The following is a 12,168-nucleotide window of genomic DNA, read 5'->3' on the forward strand; positions in this document are numbered from 1 at the left end:
TTTAGCTTAAATGGAGTTAGTTTAAGAAACTGCAATTTTCTTACACTATTTCATATTCTTCTGTTTTTTAAAATTATTATTGTCATTTTAATTGAAATATTTAAATTAAATATGTTGCAGATTAGAACATAGTTAAATTAGAATTTTTTTTGTAAAAAAAAGATCGAATCTGTCCTTTCTTTTTTTAGAAAAATAAATTTCATGTATTTTCTAAAATACGATGATCTGAGATTTAGATTAAAAGTGGGTGTAGTTGAATTTTTCTGTTTAATGGTGTCCTTTAGATTAGTAATAAAAACTTTTTTTAAAGACAAAAATCACATAAATAAATTTATTAAACATAATCAAACGAACAATAAACACTGAAATGAGATATCAATTTTATACGTGAACGTAATTTTATCATAAAGAAGTCATAGATTTTTTCCTCAACTTTTTTTTTCATTTATTTAATAGCTACAAAAGTTTCAAACAAGAAAAATTAACTTTTCTTTGAAAGAGATTGTTCCGAAATAAATCTCTTTAACCTTAAGCCACTTTAGAAGCAAACACAATAAATGGATTTCCCAATGAAAATCCTATTTGCTTGACCAAACCATTATTTTAAAAAGTGACACATCAATTTATTCTGAGTTAGAAAAATTGTTCCACTGGGGTTCCACTTCCACTTTTATCGGGACGGCAAACCTTTATCATCCCTTTCAGAATTTTTATTATTTGTTTCTGTTCTAAAACACGCAGAATATGGTGGAACGGAAAAATATTTATTCCACCCAGAGATGACATCATCCTAATCACTTTATTTAATAAGTAGATATTCGTCTGCAACTTCCATTATGGTCCGACCCCCCAGGGGAAGACTGTGGGGCGGCAAAAAATATAAATAACAAAAACTATGCATATCCATCTCAACGGAGTGTCCATTCTCTGCTCTCGCTGTTCCCTCTCTATGGATGACGTCACAGAATCACTGTTGCCACTTTGGAGCGTAGAAGTCGAAGCAGAGCCAGTCTTCCAGTAGCGATCGCACGCAAGGGAGAGAAAGTATCGTCTGCTGAGTGGTGGTCCGAGTTGTGATGTGCGTTTCCTGACTGTTCTTAGTTTCGTTTGGAATTAGTTTTCGAATTTTTTGTTTTATTTAAACTGATTTTAATTGTTCTTTTTTCAAGTGATAATCAAGTTTAAAATTCTATTTTTAGTACTGATAATTTATTTATTTTCTCCTCTATGATAAAAAAGAATAAACAAAATAAAGTTAAGGTCGTTATTCCAAGTTCCGCTTCCCCTTCCGCAACGATAAGTTTTGTCTTATGAGGAGCTGCTAAAGTGTTAATTACGGAGGTAAGAAATTTCCTTTGTCATGTGCCATCCTTCTCTTTTTATTTATAACTCTTTTTTAATATCTTCATCCGCTGAACAGCATGGTTAAATGAAGTTTAGTTTATTCAAGTTTATTTTTATTTCATTCCAAAATGTTATAAAATAACTAATTAAGAAATTTTTAATGCGCGGTAACTGCATAAAATTTAGGAAAACTCTCTAAATTAAAATGAAATATAACAGATTATTATTTTTTATTACGAACTGAAATTGAGAAAATGTTTTATATAACGTTTAATTTAATTGCCTTGATTTTTTTATTCTGAATTTAATACGTAGATATGAAATATTTTATTATTCAAATTGCATTTTACGATGAGTCAAAATTTTTAAAAATGTTCATTTAAGAAAAAGCTGTTTGAAAGAAAATAACGAAACCTAAACATTCCAGGAATTCTCGCAGAAATCTATTGTAAGAGCGGAACTGGAACTAAAAGATTTTATAAATGTTTTTTTCTTCCTAAAAACTTCTTTCAGAAGATATTTATTATTGATGCTTTATTTGGGTAAATATAATTTTAGATTTCTTATTTTTAAGACCTAAAAATGTTATTATTGTGATTATTTTTTTTCCATGTAAATAAGTTTCCTTAGAATAAAAACCTTTAATAATGTAGTATGAAAGCTTAATAATAATACAAAAGAATAATCTTAAAGAAATTTTTTTGAGAAAGGAACGATTTCTACACTAAAATTTTATGTGGATTATGCGTATTTTTGGACAAAAAAAAATTAAAACTGAGGCAATAAAATAAATTTAAAAACGTTCTATCTGGTAAAAATATTTTTCAGTAAAGAGAGTTGTTGTAGAATTAATATTTCTAAAAAGAATTGTGATAAATTCTGAAAGAATAACGATCACACATTGAAGTGCCTATATCATATTAATTATTACTGTAGAATAAGTTTTTACAAAAATTGACTTAATGTATATTATTTTATTAAAAAAATGGTTAAACTGATCCTGTGTGCTGTATTTTATACTTCAAAAAAACTTTTGACACAGCATATTGAGTTACTTTATGAGAAGAACGTTGTTCTACAACAGTATTTCCATGCCTTGGTTACTATTTACATATGTGAGTTATGATGATTGAATTATTTTTTGACAATTTGAGAGGGGACCCCCCTCATTTTTTGACCCCCCCCCTATGAAATATGATGTAAATTTGCTGGATGGTGGCGAAATACATGTGAATTTGCTTTACGTTATATAAAAATAAAGATTCGTTTACTTAAATATCGCAAGAAAAGTTAAAATTAAAAACTTAAAGAGTGCTATTGAAGTTTGCACAGTAATTTTGCACTTTTCATTTCAGTTTTCTAAAAAATTCCAGAAAAATTATTCAAATATAACTTTGAAAAATATTAATGTTAATAACATATGTGGCATTATTATACTGTATTTTTAATATGGCAGAGCGAATACGCCCGTTTCTTTCTAATAATTAATTGTACAAGTCGTACCATTTTATATTAAAAGTCTATGCAAATTATGGGATGTTCATCTTTTAAATAAATTCTATGATCCGATGTTAAACTGAGTTGATAAATTTCTGATTTAAAAAAAAGTTTCGTTTTGTAAAAAGTTTATCTTCATTTTTAAAAGTTAAGGCACTCGAAAGAACTCTGCTTTTTTATTGTTTGGAAAATTGTTAGAAAATTGAAACCAAAATTTAACACACGCCATCGCAAAAAAACAGAATAGCGTCAATCTTTACATATAGATGACAACAAATTAGCTTTATGATAAATCTTTTATTTGCATTTTTAATTATCATTTTCAAGATTTATCAAAAGCACTGTGGGAAAAAGTGCTACGAGACATTAAAGTGAGGTTAAATACGATAGCATTGAAAATACATGTTGCCAACAACAGCAGGAAACTTTTTATAAAACATCGTTTCTCATTAAAAATAACCATTTTCGTCAGGCTCATCAGTTACTATTCTAAACTTAAGTGTTTTTAAGTATAGAATTTTGAGTACTTTTAGAATATTACTTAGCATATGTGTCTAAACAATTACAAAGTTACTGCTTTCTTCTCATCAGTATGCACTATTGTTCTTTTGAAAAGATTTTATTATTCGTCCCATTATTTCAGCATGCTTAAAAGCATCATAAATCAAAACATCTCCTTTAAAATTATTCCTATCTTAATAATTCGTCAGAAAACAGCAATTTAATTCACATGAATGCTCCTTACTAAAATTTATATTATAATTAAAATATCGTTTGCAAAAATTTAAATTATGATTAAAATATCGTTTGCGCGAATTTAAAACAAAACATAGTCTCCTATAAATTATGTCGTTTTAACTATTTATTTATTTTTGAAGTTTCAGTAGAGCATTCATCTTACAAATTGTAAGCATTAAATTCCTTTGCCAGCTTTAGCAAACAAAACAAAATTACGGTGAGCAAAGCATGAATATTTATAACTTGTTTCAACGCACAATATTATTTATTACCTCGATAAATTTAGCTAACGATCCTCTCAAGAAAATGGATGATTTGAAGAACATCTTTTTCTTTTCAAAACATGCTTTTCATCTCTCTATATTGCTTAATTTAGGGGAAAGGAATTATTATGCAGTAACAGTTTAAGCTCACTTTAGATTGATTAAACGCCATCATCTGTCCTGTTACTAGAATTCTTTTCACAAATTTGATTTATTAATTAAACGTAAGGTGATATGAGTAATTTAATTATTATGTTAAGTTTATTTAGCACTTCTTGAATTTTATTCTTCAGAATAATGTAGTAATTTTACAATAATTTTATCTGTTGCGAGCTTCATGAAAATAAAAATAAAAAGGAAAAGAAACTATGCGTTTTTCAAATCTACAGAATTATATATTTTTTCTTTGTATTCGTTCTAGTGGGATAGCTATAAAATTGGACTTTATACTTAGTGCAATTTGTAAATATTCGATAAAAAATTTTAAAAACTAAATTAATTTCTTTAATTAAAAATAAATTTGATTGTTTCAATTTACGATCTAGGACTCAATCTTAAGGGCTCAAAGGGGTGACCTCAAATGCGTTAATAAAAACAGAAAATATTTTAAGTTACAAAATCAGACACAAAAACGTACTTTCGCTGAGTAAACATACTTCTTTTTCCGACGGATTCGGATTTCTGACACCCAAAATACAGGGCGTAGCCGCAATCTGGGAAATATGGACCCCATTGTTTTGTCAGGAGAGCGATATAAAGTTCAGATCCTTTAATGTTAATTTTACTTTTTGTGTGTTTCGCCATATCACGAGAACTTTTCAAGCTAATTAAAAAAAATTTGCACACAATTATAAACTTTGTTTGTCCAAAAATAATTCCACGCAAAAGATAAATTTTAAAAATAATTAGTATTTTTTATTATTTTTTTAATAATATTTGAAATAATTTTGAGTTGTAAAGTATATATTTTTTGCATCTTCTTAAAGTAGGTAATTTTACACGGTAAAATACATAATTTGAGCAAAATTGGTCGATTAGTTCCTGAGAAATCGAATTTTGAGAAAGTTGTAGAGTTAAAATTTGATTTCTCAGGAACTATTCAACCTAAAATAATAAATATTTAATTAAATTTATCTATTGGTCTATTGAGATCACATGTTTTGATTTGGCCTTTGGTCTGTTGGTCAAGAGAGTGTTCAAAAGTTTGGAACCTTTAATGTTAATTTTATTTTTTGCGTATTTCGTTATATCTTGGAAATCTTTCATTATATCTTGAAAGACATAAATTTTTTTTACGTAATTTTAGAGTATGTAATTTTACATAACAAAATGCGAAATTTGAACAGAATCGGTCTAATAGTTAATGAGAAATCTAATTTTAAATATCTGGCTTTTTTGAAATTCAATTTCTCGGGAGCTATTTGGCAGATTTTACGCGAATTTTCTATTTTGTCATGCAAAATTATATGCTTTAAAATGATGCAAAAAATTGTATACCTTACTGTTCAAAATTTTTTTGACCATTATTAAATAAGATAATAAAAAGATTCACTAAATGTTATTTTTTTGCATGGAATTATTTTTGGAGAAACGAATTTTATAATTGTATTCAAAAACTTTTCTAATTCGCTTAAAAAGTTCTCCTGATATAACGAAATACGCAGAAAGAAAAATTAATATTTAGGGACCTAAACTTGGAATTGCTCTCCTGAATAAACTATAGGGACCACATTTCCCAGATTGCGGCTCCCCGCTATATTTTGGAGGTCAGAAATCTGAGAACACCGAAAAAAAAAGGATGTTTATTCGGAGAAGGTACGTTTTTTGTGTTTGATCGTCTGCACTTATTGATTAGCATTTTTAAAGTCACACCCTTAAACCATTGAAATTGAGTTCTAGAACGTCAAGATCCGATCATTAGATTAAAAGTTATTTAGGGTGGTCTGTGTTTTATTCTTTTCCGCTTCTTTTTTTTTCTTGTTTTTTTTTAAAAAAATTTTCCACAATTTAGATGGGAGGTCAGATGACGATTTGGTATTAATGATAAGAAATAGTTTATGAAATTGGAAAAAGAAACGAGAAAAAAAAAGAAAAACGCCGATAACGAATTCGAAAACATTCCTGCAAAATTGAAAATATTTATCTGAATTTAATTAAATTCTATATTGCGAATCGTATTTCGCAAAATTTCACGAGATTTCGAAAACATTTAAATTAAAAATATTTTATCAATACCTCCATCTTCGCCGTTTGTCGCTGTTATCGGAAAGTTTCTACCTCGATTACGTCTTATTTACTTTCTCTCTTTCCGTCTGTATCACGAAGTTGATTTCCAAGCTAGCTTTTACGCAAGTGCAATTTGATATATTTTTATTATAGAAGGAAATAGGTGAATTTCGATCTGTTATTATTGGTGTTCCTAAGAGTTGGAATGCGTTGCCTTCACTGAAATTTTACGCAACTTTCGTACTTAGAAATGTTTATTGTACGCAAAATAATACAAGTTGTTTTGCTTATAAGTATTTTGAAAAGGAAGAGCTTATTTCGACCTCTTTTGTAACAGCTTTTACATTCACATCAAAGGAGAGAAAAATATTTTAGGTAGTACTGTAATAGATGTCGTAAGCATCAAAGGATAAACATGCATTTTAAACAGAGTTGCAAACTTATATTTAAATATAACAGTAATAAAAATATAGAATACTATAATAAAATATTTTAGGTAAGTGTCGTAAACATCAAAGGATATACAGATATTATTAACAGTGTGTCAAGCTTATACTTAAATATAACAGTGTCCCTAAACTTGAACTTGGAATAATGAAAGTAAAATATAATTAATACTGATTTACAAAATTCGATTTGTTTATAGTATATTTAAGTGCAATTAATAATTTAAGTATGATCTTTGTGAATAATGCCTTGAAAAATAATTCAAATCAGGACAGCTTAATTCGTAAATACTAGTCTTCAAAGCTCACTTACCTACTGTAGGCTTAACACATTTAAGCAATTTGCACAGTACGAATGTACGAACTTATGCAGAAAGTTGCGATCAGAACTTCATTGAGTATCTTTCGTACAGTGTGCAGCTTCTTAAAATGTTAGCTAAGAAAAACAATTATTTTAAAAACTCTCAGAATATGGTGAAATTAATCGTGTTTCTGACTCTACGAGAACACAAAAAAGCTTGGTAATTTTTATCGAAGTACTTTGGTAATTATTTTGGTAAAATTAGCAATAAGATATTGATTTATAATATGTGATAAAATTTGGTAAATTTTGGTAATTTTATATATATTCTTGCTCAAAATGATTTTTGAAAATATTTTAATATAATATTCTTTATAATAGATTGTTATTGTCTTATTCAATATGAAAACTTAGTATTCTTAGTTTTCATAATCTCTTAAAATATTAAAATATAATGTATGTGATAGGTGTTTTCTTCTCAAATATAAAATCTTTATATTCTTGATAATTATTATGTTTTCTTAAATATTAAAAAGTTCGTATTCTAATATAGTTATTAATAGCATTATTTGCAGTATTTTCAAGCCATTGTAGTACAGAAGCTGACAAATGAGAGAAATTTTAAAAAAAAATGATTCTGTTAAATATAACTGAAAAACTCATCCTGTACACCGAAAAAAAAGTGGTTATAATTACCCGAATATGGTAAAATGTAATATTTCTGGCTCTATGGGAACCGAAAAAAACTCGGTAATTTTTATCAAAGTGCTTTGGTAATGATTATGGTAAACAATAAAACATGGTTTTATAATATGTGGTAAAATTTGATGATTTTATCATGATATCTTACAGCATGATATAGAAACAATTTATTCGATTAAACTTGCTTTAAATTTTGTATTTTCTACTAAATTTTTGATAAGAAAAAACTATCATTTTTAACACCAGAATTTCCAGTGAGCCGTTATCATACGAACGATTAGGAATCGATGGTTTAAATACCACATATTTTGATTTTATAAAGCTAACTTAATTTTTTTATTGGATTTGTCTTAACGATGCCTTACGGAAATTTACCACAATTTTTTCTCCGTGTAGTATTAAAAGTTCAATTTAATCTAAATTCACATAAATATAATATTTCTGCTAACCATGCATAAACTATGCCAGAAATAAATTAATAACTACCGAAGATAAATTTTATTGACTTTTATACAAAATCTATTTAGAGTTTATTTTCTCTTAAAAAATTCCATTTTCAACAAAAATTTCATTAATAATTATTTTAAAAGTTGAATTATACAGAAGAGGTCAAAATATGTATTTATCAGGTCAAAATAGCAATCTGAATATGAGAGTTTGGTTAGAGGAAACTCACGTCATACAAAAGCAATTAATCATATTTAGAGCTGGATGATGTAGAGTAAAGAAAATTATTCTATTCAATAAATAAATAGCGTCTGGTATCGCAAAGGTATGAAGTTAAAAGAAAAATAATATGGGGAAGGAAAGTACATTAAGATGGTGAAAAATATTCAAGCTTTTATATTCTGTTCTTAAATATTTTTAGAATGATATAAGAAAATTTGGATGAATATAAAATATATTATGGAATTTTAATTATAATTGTCGCATTCTTAATATAATGATATGTTGAAAATCATAATATTAGTTTGAAAATGTTTAATATAAATTATTTTGTGTCCTAAAAGTTTTAATTTTTGTGATGTTAATATCTCATTTAAATTAAGTATTTATTATAAATATTAGTATTTTTATTTCAATGTAAATCAATATTTGTAACTATGGAAAAAGTTAATTAATTAAGAGATTGGTAAATCCCAAATGTATTTAATAATTAAAATTTTGCTCTAAAAATATTTATTTAAAGTTATTAAATTCCAAACAATGTATTACAACATAAACTTTAAAAGTGGAAAGCATTTATATAGCAATTATCTCAAGTTTGAAGTTTCTAAGAATTAGTTCTTAAAATTAGTTACCAAATTTACTTCTATTAAGTAATAAAAGATCAAACTGCTAAGTCAATTACTTATCAAAATCAAGAATATGAAATTAATTTGAAATTCAATATAAGACAATCTAGATCCCTACCACCTTAAGACCACTTACTACTAATAGTAATAATAATAATTACAGCAACAATACACAGCCCTATACTTGATTGTTTCGGATCTTACTAGTCATCAATTGTTACCGTTAAGCCAAGACAGTTGTGGCAGGTACGTTAAGTTCAAACATTTTTTTTTATTTCCAATGGCAGACATGAAAGACAAATTTGTAGCCAAGAACAATATAAAGAAAGAACAAAAAACGGAAACAAGAGCTACAAAAATAAAGAGTCTATAGGTCTGTAATAATGCATCTCGCCCGCCAATATCGTTCCCACAAGGGCCCTGGAGGAAGTGCAGGGCAATGTCTTAGATGGTTAGCGTCCATTTCTTCTTGTTGGTTACATAATGGACAAAGGGGGCTTGAAAAGATTTTAATTTTATACAGGTGTTTTGATAAACAGTCATGGCCAGTGGCGAGGCGAAAAAGGGCCACAGATTTTTCTCTTGGCCATGTCGGAATATCTTTAATTCCTTCCAACCAGTCCTTATTTTTATTTGCTTCTTGGAGTTTTGCTTCAAATGTTGTTCGCAGAGAGATTTTTATTAGCCTTTTCGCGGTGTGGAAAGGAACTGGCTTAAAAGATATTTGTAGAATCTTTGCGGCTTTTTTGGCCAAGAAATCTGCAGTGGAAATCTGCAGTTTGGCCAAGAAATCAAACATAAATGTGGTGAAATCACTTCATGTTCACTTGGAGGCATTTTTTATTAAACGATACATCACAATAAAATTAGTATGAAAGGGCCCAAACTATAAATAATTAAGGATAAAATTACGGTAAAAAGTAGCGGCACTTTTGGTGCATCATCCCTAAAATCCTACACAGCTATGAGGGAATAGTTAGAAAAACATTGTAACCTGAAACTTTTACGAATTACAGTTACCTATAGTGCATAATTATATAGCATTTATTCATTTTTGATAAGTAAAATTGCAAAGCCAGATATCTTTTAAGATCTACTAATTTGTGCTTGATGTTCATAACAATGGGGAAAATTCTGGAGTTATTTGCTATTTAATACACTGTTTTTTCTAAATTTTTAATTTATTTATTTTTTTATTTAAAAAAAAAACTATTTACGTACTAGATAAAATTTGAATTTTAACTGAATAATAGCAGGACTCATTTCTACTACATAACAGCTCACTATACATCGTAAAAAAATCCCTATGAAAGTACAGACAAAGGCCGGCAGCAAGCAATCCAGGTCTTTTTTTACATATTTCAATATTTTTTTATTTATTTCATTGGTAAATAGCCACACATTCGGTGTGGTGGTTAAAGTATTCAATAAGCACAGCTTCTTCATTAATTCAGTCTTCTGTGTTTGTATCTGATCCATTTGCCTGCAATATGCCTGATCAATTTGCATCGATTGCCGATCTTAGTGGTTTGGTATTTAAAGTATATCATGTGCAATATTATAAAGAGATAATTAATATTTTATACAAATACAATTTTTCATTTTTTTGATTGTGGGTTTGCTCTGCGAATTGTAAAATTGCATAGATATTCAGACAAATTATTCATAACTAAAAACAGTTTGATTTAGAGCAAAGAAAGGAAGAGAAAGAAAACTTCATAATTTTGAAAAACACATGATGCCGTGGGAAGAAAAACATAATCTAGTTGTCAATGGTAAAACAAAGCTTCATAAAACAAACAATTCAATCATAAAACACCTATTTGCAGTGAATGTGTCAACTGAATTTGTAATGTTTTATCCTTCATTGAAATACGACCAATTGTCAGTGTTATTCTTAGCTTGTATAGTTTTTTTCCGAAAGTAACAAACGCGCTCGAGATCTATCACTTTACTTGGACTTAACAATAATTTATGACAAATAAATAAAACTCTCCCAAAAAGAATATTTTTTGAAAAGCAGTGAAATGAATTTCTATGAAATGAGTAAATTGTCTTACACTGAAATTAATTTGATTTCATAATTCAAAGCAGCGTTGTCAGCGTTATTTCTTGTTTGCGTTATATTTTCAAAAGTAACGGATGCAATCGAAATGTATCAATTTATAGAGATTGAACAATAATTAATAAGAAAAAAAATTATAAAATAAATTATCTGTTACTTTGAAAAACAGTAAAGGGAACTTCTATGAAGAGAGCATAGTGTCTTTTACCGAAGTGTCTTTTACCAATTTGAAATAAAATTTTATAATTCAACAACGATTACCAGTATTATTCTTAGCTCGTATTCGTATTCTTTAAAAAGTAACGAAATCAATCAAGATCTATCAATTTATATAGATTGAACAGTAATTAATAGGAAAAATTATAATATAAATTATCTGTTACTTTGAAAAACAGTAAAGGGAACTTCTATGAGAAGAGCAAAGTGTCTTTTACCGAAATTATATATTTTGAAATACAATTTTATAATTCAACAATGATTGTCAGCATTATTTTTTAGCTCGTATTAGTATATTCCTTAAAAAGTAACGAAAACAATCAAGATCTATCAATTTATATAGAATGAACAATAATTAATAGGAAAAATTATAATATAAATTATGTGTTACTTTGAAAAACAGTAAAGGGAACTTCTATGAAGAGAGCAAAGTGTCTTTAACCGAAGTTTTCAATTTGAAATACAGTTTTATAATTCAACAACGATTATCAGTATTATTCTTAGCTCGTAGTAGTATTCTTTAAAAAGTAACAAAAACAATCAAGTTCTATCAATTTATATAGAATGAACAATAATTAATAGGAAAGATTATAATATAAATTATCTGTTACTTTGAAAAATAGTAAAGGGAACTTCTATGAAGAGAGCAAAGTGTCTTTTACCGAAATTATCTATTTTGAAATACAATTTTATAATTCAACGATGATTGTCTGTATTATTCTTAGCTCGTATTATTATTCTTTAAAAAGTAACGAAAACAATCAATATCACTTTATTGAGATTAAGCAATAATTCATAGCAACCAAATAAAACTTTCACAAAAAGAAAAAAAAATAAATGTATCGATTTCCTTGAAAAAACAGTAAAGTGAATTTCTATGAAGAGAGTAAAGTGTCTTATAGCGAAGTCATCTATTTTAAAGACGTTTACTCTAGAAAACAGCTGTCTGAGGCAGGGTAAAGAGGGATGAAAAAAAACAGAGGGTCGGTTGTCTGGGCTGAACAACGATCCCGTCTTTGTTGTCAAGAGTTCTCCAAGTTTGTAATGTTTACTTATTTCAACGCTAAAAGAAGAT

At 27.6% G+C, this 12,168-nt stretch overlaps 1 protein-coding gene across 1 annotated transcript in view; it reads left to right on the plus strand.

Moving 5' to 3' along the window:
* Positions 1-929: 929 nt before the first annotated feature.
* LOC107453436 (protein tolkin) overlaps positions 930-12,168 on the plus strand; it is a 249,397-nt gene continuing 238,158 nt past the window's right edge. Inside the window, exon 1 of the mRNA XM_043049329.3 lies at positions 930-1,341. The gene's annotated coding sequence lies outside the window, so the exon portion shown is untranslated. The remainder of the gene's footprint in view (positions 1,342-12,168) is intronic.

This window comes from Parasteatoda tepidariorum, chromosome 4 (assembly GCF_982258835.1).
Source record: "Parasteatoda tepidariorum strain Cologne lab strain chromosome 4, Ptep-v5.0, whole genome shotgun sequence".
Classification (NCBI taxonomy): domain Eukaryota; kingdom Metazoa; phylum Arthropoda; class Arachnida; order Araneae; family Theridiidae; genus Parasteatoda; species Parasteatoda tepidariorum.